The sequence below is a fragment of the Mastomys coucha genome, unplaced genomic scaffold, assembly GCF_008632895.1.
Source record: "Mastomys coucha isolate ucsf_1 unplaced genomic scaffold, UCSF_Mcou_1 pScaffold18, whole genome shotgun sequence".
In the NCBI taxonomy this organism is placed as follows: Eukaryota; Metazoa; Chordata; class Mammalia; order Rodentia; family Muridae; genus Mastomys; species Mastomys coucha.
In genome coordinates, this window is record NW_022196900.1 from 74,227,975 (window position 1) to 74,241,876 (window position 13,902).

Here is a 13,902-nt window from a genome sequence, read left to right on the forward strand (position 1 = left end):
TGCCTCTGCCTCCCAAGTGCTGGGATTAAAGGCATGTGCCACAACTGTCTGGCTTCAGCTGGCTTTTTAAAAAATATAATCTAGTACCACTTGCCTAGGGGTGGCACCTCCCACAGTGCACTGGGCTCTTCCACATCAACCATTAACTAAGAAAATGCCCCCATAGACTTGTCTACAGACCAATCTGATGGAGGCATTTTCTCAGTTGATTTGCTCACTTCTCAGGCTGGAGAGATGACTTGGAGGTTAGGAGCACTGGCTGCTCTTCTAGAGGTCCCAAGTTCAATTCCCAGCAACCACATGGTGGCTCATAACCATCTATAATGAGACCTGTGCCCTCTTCTGGCATGCAGGCATTCATGCAGACAGAACATTATATATATAACAAATCTTTAAAGAGAGAGAGAGAAAGAGAGAGAGAGAGAGAGAGAGAGAGAGGTATTCTCAGATAACCATTTCTGTGTCAAATTGAAAGAGAACTAAACAGTTTGAATGGTGTATATCTTCTTAGGCATTGAGGGGCAGCTTTGCTTTCTTCTTTCCTGGACTTTATGTTCTAGAGGGTTCAAGATCTCCTAAGAATCAGCAACATTTCAGAGACCTCATGAGGCTTCTTCCAGTGATAACTGTAGACAAAAGATAATGCCATCCACCCACCATTTATGTCTTTGTATGCATTTGCCTAGAACTAAGATGTGCAGTCAGCTTATGGGAAGGTTCCAACTCTTAATTCAGGCTGGCAAGAGGAGACAGTTATCTGAAATAAAAATAATAAAAGGATGAGGTAGTAAAATGGGAACTACTTTTAGTAATAGTGTATATTTAAATCTCCAGCCCAGGGCTGGAGAGATGGCTCAGCGGTTAAGAGCGCTGACTGCTCTTCCAAAGGTCCTGAGTTCAATTCCCAGCAACCACATGGTGACTCACAACCATCTGTAATGGGATCTGATGCCCTTTTCTAGTGTGTGTCTGAAGACAGCTGCAGTGTACTCATATAAATAAAAAAGTAAATAAATCTTTAAATCTCTGGCCTAACTAATAGCCAATGTTATAGGGAGAGGGCCTTGAGTTATAGGGATGTCTTTCACATCATTGTGTGTGTGTGTGTGTGTGTGTGTGTGTTCACGCACGCACTCACCTGATTATACTGAGCATGAATATGTGGTGGCCAGAGGCAGGGTCTCTCAGTGGGTATGATAGTGCACATCTTTAATCCCTGCTTCGGAAGAGGCAAGTGGATCTCTGAGTTCAAGACTAGCCAGGACTGTATAATTTGACCTTGTCAAAGAGAGAGGGAAGGGGAGGAGAGGTTTTTTGCTTTTGCTTTATTTATTGTTATTTCATGCGAGTGGGTGCTTTGCCTGCATGTATGTTTGTACCAGTGTGCTTGGCTGGTGCCTGCAGAGGCCAGATGAGAGCATTGGATCCTCTAGAACTGGAGTTAACTAGAAATACCGTATATGTACTGGAAATTGATCCCGGATCCTCTGCAAAAGCAGTCAGTGTTCTGAACTGCTGAGTAATCTCTTCAGCCTTGTTTTTATTGATTATGTATTATATATTTACTTAGACTGGCTCAGAACTCTGTGTAGTTCAGATTGACTTTAAACTTGTCTCAATCCTGCTTGAGTCTCCTGATTGCCAGGATTACAAGTGATACAGTGGTATCATAATTAGCTTCAGACCGAGTTTTATTTTATTGATTTATTTTCGAGTGTATATAACAGAATCCTCTGTTGTTCAGGCTGGCTTCAAACTCTTTATATAGCCAAAGATGGCCTTGCTTCTGTTGTTGCCAACCCCAGGTGTTGGAATTATAGGTATGTACTACCATACCTGGCTTGTTTGTGTACATGACTGTGTGTGCATTCATGCTACAGTGCACAGCACATGTTAGGGTTGGGAGACAACTCTGGGCTTGGTATTTGCTTCCCACCTCCCAGGAGTGCTGGGATTACAGACACTTCCTCATGTTTGCATGGCAACTACTTGTACCCACTGTGTTATTTTCCCTCCTTCCTCTACTTAATATTTTTTATTTTGAGGCTGGCCAATAATCAAGTATCCCAGGCAGGCATAGACTCCACATCTAGCTGAGGATGACCTTCAAGTCCTGGTATCCTGCCTCCACTTTCTGAATGGCGGGTTAATAGGAATGTGCCGCCACATCTGGGCATTATGCATACTAACACTCTGTCAGGTGGACTGCATCTCCAGCCCCAAATTTAAAACAATGTGTCATTTAGACCCACTTTTAACACAAGCCTTCCCACCAAGCCTCTATTTGTCTTTCCTTGGGCAGATAATTCATCTGGCAAGGTGGCATTGTCCAACTCTGATTGCTACCAGTAGTATTTATCAACTGTTTGTATCAAGCTCTATGGGAGACACCCTTGCAAAGGTGCCAAATCTTTCAACAGAAATGTTAAAGGACAACGGTGGAACAGTCGGATCTGAAGTGCCACCAGATGGCAGCACATAATTTATGTCAGAATGATTCTGAACAGGCCAAGAGAACTGGGCTGGAGTACCTCCCTTCCGAGAGTCTGTGCGCTATTTATTATACCTCCTCAAACGATTCCCTGTTTAGGTTATGCTTCTGTTCAAGGACAAATCACACAGTATTTAAAACAAAAGGATAATTTTATTATTTAAACTCCATTCACCTTCAGCCTCTTCCAATTTTATTTCCTACTATACATTTTCTTAAACTCAGCTGTCAGCAGGACTACCTTCATTCCGTTGTTATTATTTTCAGTTCAGTGCTGGGGATTGAACCCTGGACCGCATGGTACATGATCTACCATTGCTTTCTGCCCCTAGCCTTAATTATTTATGCCCCATATACTATAATATTCTGAAGGGAGGCCCCTAAACCTTTGGGAGTAAGGCCTGCCTGTATCCCACTGTCTCTATCCGCTCTTATTCTTCTATTGCAGTCTGCTCAGCTATAAGATTATGAACCCTTGAGATCCATGAGCATGGAAAGTGTGAGGAAATCTGTACCAAATGGACAGTTGGATAGAATTCTTATTCCCCTCGACGATCTTTCATGACTCTCTGTTTCAACCTAGTTGGTGGTACCAATCCTTTAAGCCTTTCCTGAATTCATTCTCTTCCTTTGGCATTTCGTTTAAGTTATACTTATTGCTTTTTCTCAAGTCGCTAGGAATTATGTGCTAATTTTAACTTGTCAGTATACTGCGATCCTGCAGGATACTGCTTTCGATCCTGCGGAACACTTTATTCAAAAGCCGCGCCAGTCTAGTGCTTGTTTAATTGGCTTAATTAATTTACCAATCACTTCTGTTTGGGGGATTTTGATTGGTCTCTCTTGTGTGTACCGCCCTCTGAAACTCTTTAGACTAGGTTTTCCCCAAGGTGAATTCTCTGCTCTCGGGTTCCGCTTTTTCAACACACTGTCCCTACTGTTTTTACCTCCATTCCCTTCCTATTGGTTCCCTTCATCTTCTAAGAGTTGGCGCCGAGCGTTGCTGATTGGCTTTTCCGGACGCCCATTGTGCCCACCCTCGTACCACGTGGTATTCCTAACGTTAATTGGCCAACTCTACTAGCTCGTTTGTCAAAGAATGACGAGTGATTGGCTGCTCGGAGGGAGGCCCGAGGAGGGGGCGGAGCTCCCCGGGCCCCGCCCCCGCCCCTGCCCCCAGGCTTTTCAGATACTCACCGGCGGGGAGCCGAGAGTTTCCAGCTGCCTTCTCAGTCCCAGCGGTGATCCGCCTCGGGGCCCCGCCGAGCAGGCGGGGGAAGCAGCCCAGACCGCAAGGCCATGGCAGTAGCCTCCCGCTCCTGCGCCGCCGCTGGCCCTGAGCAATCGCCGGCTTCTGCGCGAGGGACCCCCACCTCCTCTGCAGGCTAAACAGTCGCGGCCGGGAGCTGCTATGCTCGCTCTGGGCCGCTGCCTCTCTTGCCCTCCGGCCGGCGCAGACGCCCCCTCCGCGGCTCAGTCGTGCCTCAGGTAACGTCGGGAGAGTGCCTGAGGATCAAGGCTCCGCATCCCTGCCGCGCGCGCAGCCTTGGCTCATGGGTCGCTGAGCACTGGACAATCCGGTGCCGTACTTGAGATTCTCAAAGAGGCAGGAGACTGTCTCTTGCCCCTCTCCCCGTTTCCTTTCCCTTCTCACCTCCCTTAGGGTCCTGGGACAGTCCCCACCTCGCTTGAGAGGCCGAGAACCCATTGGAAGTTATGAGGCTGTGTCTGACCTTCCTCACTTGGGAAGTTGTGGAATCCTTCACGTCCCGTCCCGTTTCCCAGTGACTGCGCCTCACTGGTCTCCGTGCCCCCTTCTCCCTCCGAGATCTGGATTCCCTCCGAAACGTGCTCATCACTCTTAAACCACCCTGACTCCTATCCTAAAAGACTTCTCTCTCCTTTTTATTCATTTACTTTCTTACACTTCTTTTTGAGGACTCTTATCTAAACTACGATTCGGATTTAGCTGGAAATAAAAGCCAGATTACTCCAATTGGAAAAATTTTCAATTTATGCCTCTGAGAAAAACTTGTTAAAGAATTTGGTCTTTATTTGTAGGCATACGGAGCCATTGAAGATTGTAAGCAGGAGGTTTATATGGATTATCTCTAGAAAATGTGAAAGAAAGATTGAAAGTAAAACCGGAGGGCAGAAGGCCCAGGTAGGCAGGAGACTGTTGTGCCTCAGTGCGTGCGTGAGATAAATGAACTGCAGTAGTTGTAGGAAAATGAAGAGAATGGCATGAAATTCCAAGAATTTTCGAAATAGAATTTAGAGGGTTGTTTTGTATTCCGCTTTTCTACGTAAGGGCTTTCTCGTTGGTTAATGGTATTAGGTTGGTGATGCTAATGGAAACAATGTAAAGAAGCAGTTCTGAAGAATGATAAATTGGGTTGTGGACAAGTTCATTCCAAGTTTTCCAAATAGAGGTGGAAGATTGGTCATAAAACTGAGAAAGTTAGGCTCTAAAGACATAAATTGGAATTATAGGAGTACTTGAAACCTTAGCACCTCCTGGTAGTACTCCAGAAAGTGGAGAATTGAGCTGTGGACAGAAGCAGCATTGCTGAGGATAGGAGACGCTAAAGGAGAGAGCTAGGAAGCAAGGGCAGTATTGCAGAAGCGGAAGGAGGCATTCTCCAGAAGGGAGGGGGATACCAGGTGCTCAGAGGCCAAGCAGAGGGGAGTTCAAAGCCAGGGAGTCTGGCAATTAGGAAGTGACTTGTTCTCTTTCCAAGGCAGTTCTGATAATCTGGTGTTTGTAATACAGTGGTCAACTCATGGATTTAGAAGTAAGTGGAAGGCAGCAGTGAGCAATACGTCTTTCTTCTTTCTTCTCTTTGCTTGCTTGCTTAAGGTAGGGTTGTGTAGCACAGGACAGCCGGGAGTTAGGTGTGTTGTCACACTAGACTGGTCTTATTTTTATTGTGATCAGTTATCTGTAGATAAATCAGATTTCTCTAGAGGTTGACGGAACTGTGGTGAATTTCTGGCATGAGCATTATAGCCATAGGAATCATCAGTGGGAAATAGCAAGGATTTGTTTTTTTAGATTTATTTTTATGTGATGAGTGCTTTTTCTGTTGGTTTGGTTTCAGACAGAATCTCACAGTGTAGGTCTGACTGACTTGGAACTCACTATGTAGATCATGCTGTATGGTGAGTGTGCGCCAGTGTGTATGTTTGTGTACTATATGTGTGATGGTGCCTTCTGAGATCAGAAAAGGATGTTAGACCCCTGGAACTGGGGTGATGATTGTTGTAGCTACCATGGGGGTGCTAGGACTCAAACCCAGGTTCTTTAGAAGAGCAACAAGTACTTTAAACCACAGAGCCATCTCCAGCACCAAGGATAAGGATCCTTCCTTCCTTTCTTCTTTCTTTCCTCTCTCCCTTTCCCTTTTCTTTTTTTCTCTCTCTTTCTTTTCTTTCTTTCTTTCTTTCTTTCTTGAATTCTTCTTAAATTCAAATCCACCTGCCTTTGTTGAAATTAAAAGTGTGCCACCATCAGATTCTACATTTTTCTCAACACCCTAAGAACAGACAGACAAAAAACAAAACAAAACAAAACAAACCCCAAAAGATTGGGTTGATCCAAAACTGGAATTTGCAAGGCAGAAATATAAGATGGGAACCACTTTACACACTGCTAATGATAGTGTAGATCTATGATTGACTCCACAGTCTGAATTAGAAGTTGTAAGAAGTAAAATTTTCGGGCTGGTGAGATGGCTCAACAGGTAAGAGCATCGACTGTTCTTCCAAAGGATCTTTAAAAAAAAAAAAAAAAAAAAAAAGTAAAATCTGGGATTGAAGAGGTGGCTTAGCTTTTAAGAGCACTGGCCAGTCTCCCAGGGGACACAGATTCAGTTCCCAGTGACTACATACAACTATAAGTAACTCTAGTTCTGAGGGAGCCAACGCCTTGTTCTGGCTTCCTTGGTCAATGCATACATACAATACACAGACATATAGACAAGACCCTCATGCATATAAAATAAAAATTAAAAAAATAAAATAAAATCTTTAAGAAGTCTAGTGTACTTGGAGAATGAGGAGATAACCAGAATTGTGATTGAAGACTGGATTTTGTAAGAATACATGGTTGGAAAATTCAGAGTTCTTTCAAGGCCAAGGAAGAAAAAAGGTGTAACTGTCTCCATGCTGTTGAAGGGAAGTGGTGCTATAGGTTATTAAAATAGTTCTGCAGCATTAAGGGCTGTGTTGACTGTGTCATCTATATAGATGTCATAGTTACCCAATATGATGGCAGGAGATTGAACACAGGAAGTATTATAGGTGGGGCCTATCATCAGCAAGGAAGGACTCACATGTTAGAAACTAGTATTCACCAGGCAGTGGTGGCACATGCCTTTAATCCCAGCACTTGTGGGGCAGAGGCAGGCAGATCTCTGAGTTCAAGGCCAGCCTGGTCTACAGAGTGAGTTCCAGGACCGCCAGGGCTACACAGAGAAACCCTGTCTTGGAAAAAAACAAACAAACAAAGGGGGCGAAAAATGAAACTAGTATTAAATGGTACAGATGTTTGTGTCTAACTTAATGTGAGTTTCTCAGACATCTGGGTGATTTCAATGCATGTATGTTATTATGTTATTCTTTTATAGAGATAAGTGTTTGGGATGGTTCCTCAGACCCTGTCGTGTGTGATTTGGCATATGAAGGTCTTAATTCTGGTTCTGACATGTACATGCTAGGAGACTAATAACTGCTCTCTCAGGCCCTGCAGTGATGCTCTCTACTTAGTCTCCCTTAGTTAGAAGAAGAAAAGTATTCCCTGGCTTACTTAGAGAGGGGACTCATTTTTAAAAATGTTCTTCTCTCTATATTAAAGTGGTTATTAATACATTGTTAATATCACACACTTATTTTGTTCTGAAATATGAATGCTTTATTAGAGTTTGAAATCTTGGATAAGGACTTTTATGAGAGTTTTTTTTCTCTTTCTGGTAAATGGAGCCTAATTAGTACATTGTTCGTGTGGGTGATGGTGAGTGTTTTGGACCAACAATGGGTATTATGCTATTTTCTGAGTCATCAAATGAAGATGACTTCAGTGAGGTCTCAGTACGGTTATTTTTGCTGAGTGTGCAGGGGGCTGGTTGTTAACATATTTGTAATATGTCAACTATCCATTCTTGACATTTTTTTTTACTAGTGTGTGTGTATGTCTTTGTGTGTAAGTAGAGGACAACTTGGAGAGGAGATTCTGACCTCCCGCCCTGCGGGTCTTAGGGGAACTGAACTCAGGTCATCAAGTGTGGCAGCAACAGGTTCTTTTACCCATTTTTCTGGCACTCTGATATTTTATAAAAGCAGTGTGAAAAAGGGAAAATATTGGAAATCATGGTAAATCAAAACTGAGATTGTGTTATTAACTGTATGGTTATAGGTAAAACGCTTGTCTTCTGTAAGCTTTGGTGTTTGTTTTGTTTTTTTTTTTTTTCAGTTTAATGTTTGGAGCTGGGTGCTGTGGGCACTCTTGTGTTCCTAGCATTCAAGAGACTGAAACAAGAGGGATCATGTGCTTTGGGTTAGCATCTTGTTCTGCACAGTCAGATTCTATCTCAAAAACACCAAAATAATGTATTTCTCTGTTAGAATTAGTTCCACTCTTGAGAACTTTCCTCACTTTTCCTTAATATATATATTACTTGGAAATAAAATATATTTAAGTGGTTAAATATAAAACTATTTACATATAACATAGGATTTTAAATATTTATATATTTTGTATAAACAGTCACAGTCTCGTGACTGTTGTGTCTGCCCAGTTCCCTGCTCCCTTCATGCCTCCCAGCCATTTTTTTTTTTTTTTTTGGTTTTTTTCGAGACAGGGTTTCTCTGTGTAGCTCTGGCTGTCCTGGAACTCACTCTGTAGACCAGGCTGGCCTCGAACTCGGAAATCCACCTGCCTCTGCCTCCCAAGGGCATTTTTTTGTTTTTTGTTTTTTGAGACAGGGTTTCTCTGTGTAGCCCTGGGTGTCCTAGAACTCACTCTGTAGGCCAGGCTGGCCTCGAACTCAGAAATCTGCCTCCCTCTGCCTCCCAAGTGCTGGGATTAAAGGCGTGCCCCACCACTGCCCGGCCCAACCATTTTTTAAAGATTTATTTATTTAATTATCTTTATGTATATGAGTACACTGGAGCTGTACAGATGGCTGTGAGCTCTGGCTGGCGTAATACACTGTAGCTGTCTTCAGATGCACCAGAAGAGGGCGTCAGATCTCATTACGGGTGGTTGTGAGCCACCATGTGGTTGCTGGGATCTGAACATAGGACCTTCGGAAGAGCAGTCAGTGCTCTTTCCCGCTGAGCCATCTTGCTAGCCTGGCCCAACCATTTTTTAAAAACTCTTTGGGTGCTCGGAACTGAAGATGAACTCAGATTCTTAAGCATGCTAGTCAAGTGTCCTGCTCAGTAGGTCCTCACCTCACCCCCATTTTTATTTTTGAAGAAGCGGATTTTTGAGGACAACCTTCAACTTCTGACTTCCCTGGCATACAGGACTGGCCACCACAACCCAGTTGTCTTTGCATTCTTTTAGACTTTGTTTAGGCAAATGCTTCCAAACATGAATATATAATCTGTTTTTTTTTCCCCCTTAAAAAACCGTTGGTTTCCCTCTGTTCAGGGCTCCACTCACTGGGTGTGTCTTTCATTTTAGTGTATCCTAGAGAGCTTTTCAGATTAGTACTTTGAGAGCTTCCTCTTTTGTCGCCCAGGGACATTCCTGCATGGTCTCCCAGGGAATTCTTTTGGGTGTAGATGGGTGTGGTCATGTATTCTGGCATTCCTAGTACTCAGAAGGCAGAGGCAGAGGCAGGTAGATCTCTGTGAATTTAAGTCTAGCCTGGTCTACATATCAAGCTCTGGGGTAGCCAGGGCTACATAAAGAAAAACCCTATCTCAAAAATAAAACAAACACCCCCCCTCTTTATCCCCCCAAAACCTCTTTTAACCCTGAGATGTCTTCATAGAGCTTTGGGGTTTGTCTGTATGTTATGTCACCCTGCCACAGGGACCATAGATTATTGGCTGAGTAAAGTTGTATAGAACGGACATTGAAGAACAAAGGGGATCACCTCTGGGCTCCCAGGGAAATCTGAAGACACCTAGTAAGCTTTTAGGTTGCTGTTGGCTGAACCAGGCTTTGAAAGGAGGAGGATAAATTCAGGACCGAGGAAGGCATTTGTGCTTAGTGGAATAGAGCAGGCCTCCATAAATATCAGTCCTGGTCTCTGCTGAACTAGTTCCACAGGCCTTCTCTGTACTTGGCCCAGGACTATTCAGAATTTACCAAAGATTTTCACAGGCGTGCGTGCGTGCATGTGTGTGTGTGTGTTACCATATTTGGGGCTATCACAGCACCTGACAGGGGAAAGTTATACATGGCAAAAGAGAGGCCAATGTAGGCCACATGAAACCCTGTTTCAAAAACTGAGACAGAAGCAACAACAAAATGCGCTGGTTATGTGGCTCGGTGGGTAGATGTTCTCGCCACAGAGACTCACAACTTGAGGCACCACAAATGTCTTGGGACCCATATGGTGGAAGGAGAGCACTGATTCCCATAACTTGTCCTCTGGCCTCTCTACACACAGATAGATGAAATGTAATAAGAAAACATGTTTAAAGAAACACTGAAAAGCTATTGAATCTGTGTATTATAACTTGTTCCCTATTATGCATACGCCTTTAGCCTTGCAATACTCTAAGCAGTACTATAAGGTAGACCCTGAGCATGTCACTTTGTCGTGCATGCGAGGGGGTGTGCAGGAGACATTTGCAAAAGCAGGACTTTAAAGCTGATTATGTGCTTATTACCAGGAACTGCTCAGTGTCTTTCCTCAGGTAGGTTTTCATCTACATTGCCTGTTTATTCAACGAAAAGTGCCTGTGTCATAGCTAAGTGCTTAAACAGTGTTTTGTACAATAAGTACCATTCTAGGAGGTTTATGTGTATCATCTCATTTAATCTTAGTAAAAGCCCTTCGAGGTGGGCACTGGTACTCTCTGATTTATGGCCACCTGTAAGCACTGTGCCTGGAGGGTCAGTGTTGTTATTATTGTGCCTGCTGTTATCAATTTTGGATTATTGCCAACAGGATAGAAACAAGTGATAGATAAACTCGGAGTGGTTCAGTTTTTTAATTATACTGCGATGAAGCATCTTTTATGTTCGAGTCATAACTTCTGTTGAGTCAGGGATCTCTATCATTCTGATTTCTTGGACTCTATAAAAAGTTAAAGGTCTATGATATGTTTTACAAGAATTCTCTTTTTCTTTCCTTGGACACAGGGTACTGAACCCAGGGCCTCCTGCGGGCCAAGCTTCTGCTCTGCTCTCAGGCCCTCAGGCCCATTTTGATATTTGCCTTTCTGATGGTCTTTTCTTGTATTCCCCTATAGAAGTTCTAGATTTTTGTGTTGATAAACTTTTCAGTCTTTTTTTTATAGCTTTTGGGTTTTGAAATATAAGAAGACAGGCTTTCTGCATTTCAGTCCTGGCTGTTTGAATCTGTCCAGCTGGAACAAGGACACAGAATTGTCATAAGGGTCAAAGTACTTTGAACTGTAAATCATTAGACAGATGAAATGGAGTGTTATTTATTAATTTATCTTCTGAACAAGTTGTACAGAGGCTGTCATGTCTTCCTCTGTATTAAATAGAATAGAATAAAATAATTTGTACAGTCTAGAAAATTAGGAGCTGAGGCTGATGTGCACACCTTTATTTAGCACTTGGGAGGCAGAGGCAGGTGGACCTCTGTGAATTTGAGGCTAATATGGAATCATAGTGAATTTTAAGACAGCCAGGGCTTTGTAGAGAAACTCTCAAAAAACAAAACAAAACAAGAAAAAGAAGAAAAAAAAAATTAGGATGATTTTATTGCTAATGTTTTCCTAGGATAGTTTGCATGGGCTCTTTTTTTTTTTCAAAATGATTTCCACTATGAAGTCACTGTGATAATCTTGATAAATTTGCACATTTTATTTTTTAATATATTTAAAAATTTCCATTCATTAGATATTTATGGAAATAACACATTTAAGGAGAAAAAAACAATACAATGTATACATCATTACTGAAAACTGTATAGTATCATATCAAAGGATTTTAGGAATGAGTTTCTAATTTCAGGAAAGTTTTACTTTCAGAAATAAGTCCACAGAACAACAAATCCCCTTCTTAATCGTCAAGTACCAGGGCTCTGCCTTTTGGAATGATTTCAGCCACTAGGTTATTAGCCATAATGTGTTTGGGTTCTTATTCTTTAATTACTTTTACAGTGTGCCTTCAATTGATCTGTCCAGCCACATTCAATTAATTTAATTCTTAGCAACTTTTAAAAAGACATTAAAAAAAATATGTGCACGGGGACTGAAAAGATGACCCAGTGTTTAAAATCATTGGTCACTCTTGCAGAGAACCCAGACTCATATCCACATGACAGTCTCACAACCCTCTGTAACTCTGGTTTCAGGCATCTGAATGCTCTCTCCTGGCTTTGGTGGGCACTGTGTACATGTGATATATAGACAAAATGTGCAGACAAAACATCAATATACACAAAATAAAAATAAACCTAAAAAGACCTGTGTGTGTGTGTGTGTGTGTGTGCGCGCGCGCGCGCGTGCATGCGCGCGCGCGCGTGTGCACATGCGCGCACTTATGCCACATGTGTTCAAGTGCTCAAAGAGGCTAGAAGAGAGTGTTAGCTCCACTGGAGTTGGAACTGTAAGTGATTGTGAATCATCTAACATGGGTTATGAGTTCTGAACTCAGGGTCCTCTGGAAGAGCATCAAGTGCTCTTAACCTCTGATCTCTTTCTCCAGCCCTTCTGAGATCACTCAAAGTATTGTTGTTCTGCTGTTTCTATTAACGTATGGTTAATAGATGCCTTTCTTCCTGCATCTTTATTCATCTTGCTAACTAGCATCATTTTGGGCTGTCCCTTCCAGTAGTGATCTTTGCACTGAAACTATTTCCTACCACTGTCTTCAGCTGACTGGCCTTCTTTTCTTTTCATATTTTAGTTTAGTTTTGTTTTTTTTGTTTTTTTTTTGGTATTAGAGTGTGACTAGAGGTTTTGAATTTTTACTCTCACATTAGCTAAGATTCATAAATGTATATGCTGTTTATTTTGAGTACAGTTCCTGCTGATTGGCACAAATTTATAACTTTGGGAAGCTCAAAAAAAAATTGTGATTATGAAAGTAATGCATATTCACTAATGAGCTGGAAAGTATCAAAACCAAAGGAAAATGAGAAGACTGGGAAGCTAGTGTAGTGGCCTGTGCCTGTGATCTCAGTACAGGGTCTTAAGGATCATAACTTTGAAGATAGCCTAGAGTACATAGCAAGGCATTCTCAAAAAAGCTGGGATGAAAAAAGAATTGGGAAGTAGAGAAGATTTCAGAAAATATAAGTTTCTCATAATCTGCCTGTCTTAGGATTCTGTTCAGGTGAAGAGATACCATGACCAAGGCAACTCTGATAAGAGAAATCTTGTTTTCTTTTTTCAAGACAAGGCTTTTCTGTGTAGTCCTGGCTGTCCTGGAGCTCAGTGGAACAAGCTAGCCTTGATCTCAGAGATCCACCTGCCACTGCCTGGGATTAAAGTATGTGCTATTACTGTATTTAATTGGGAGCTTGCTTATAGTTTCAGAGGTCTAGTCCATTGTCTTGATAGACATTAGCCTGGGTTAACAAAATATGGACGACCCGAAAGTTAGCATTAGCTGCTAAATAAACCACACACACATAATGAGAGCCAACAACTGGACCTGACATGGGTTTATGAAACTTCAAAGCCTTCCTCCAATGACATACTTCCTCCCACAAAGCCACACCCACGTCAGTAAGGACCCACCCACTAATCCTTCTGATCTTTTCAAACTCCTTAGTGACTAAGCATTCAAATATATGGGTTTGTGGGCACCTTTTTTTTTTTTTTTTAGATTTATTTATTTATCTAAAGATTTATTTATTATTATATATAAGTACACTGTAGCTGTCTTTAGATACACCAGAAGAGGGCATCACATCTCATTATGGGTGGTTATGAGCCACCATGTGGTTGCTGGGATTTGAACTCAGGACCTTTGGAAGAGCAGTCAGTGAGCTGAGGGATCTGAACCAGTGGGCCATCTCTCTAACCCTGTAGGAGCCATTCTTATTTAAACGACCACCCTGCCCAGGATTCACTAAGTTAATAGCTATTTGAGCCTAACTAGATCCTCTCAAGGGCTTGGCGTATGGCCTCTAGGAGATGCTAAATAAATAATTTGTTGGCTAAACAAGTGAAAGAATAAATATGCCAGGCAGTGGTGGCGCATGCCTTTAATCCCAGCACTTGGGAGGCAGAGGCAGGCGGATTTCTGA

General features: G+C 42.3%; 1 protein-coding gene across 1 annotated transcript in view; it reads left to right on the top strand.

The window, feature by feature from the left end:
* Positions 1 to 3,636: 3,636 nt before the first annotated feature.
* The window catches only part of Tesk2 (testis associated actin remodelling kinase 2), a 94,159-nt gene continuing 83,893 nt past the window's right edge, over positions 3,637 to 13,902 (top strand). Inside the window, exon 1 of the mRNA XM_031378311.1 lies at positions 3,637 to 3,979. The gene's annotated coding sequence lies outside the window, so the exon portion shown is untranslated. The remainder of the gene's footprint in view (positions 3,980 to 13,902) is intronic.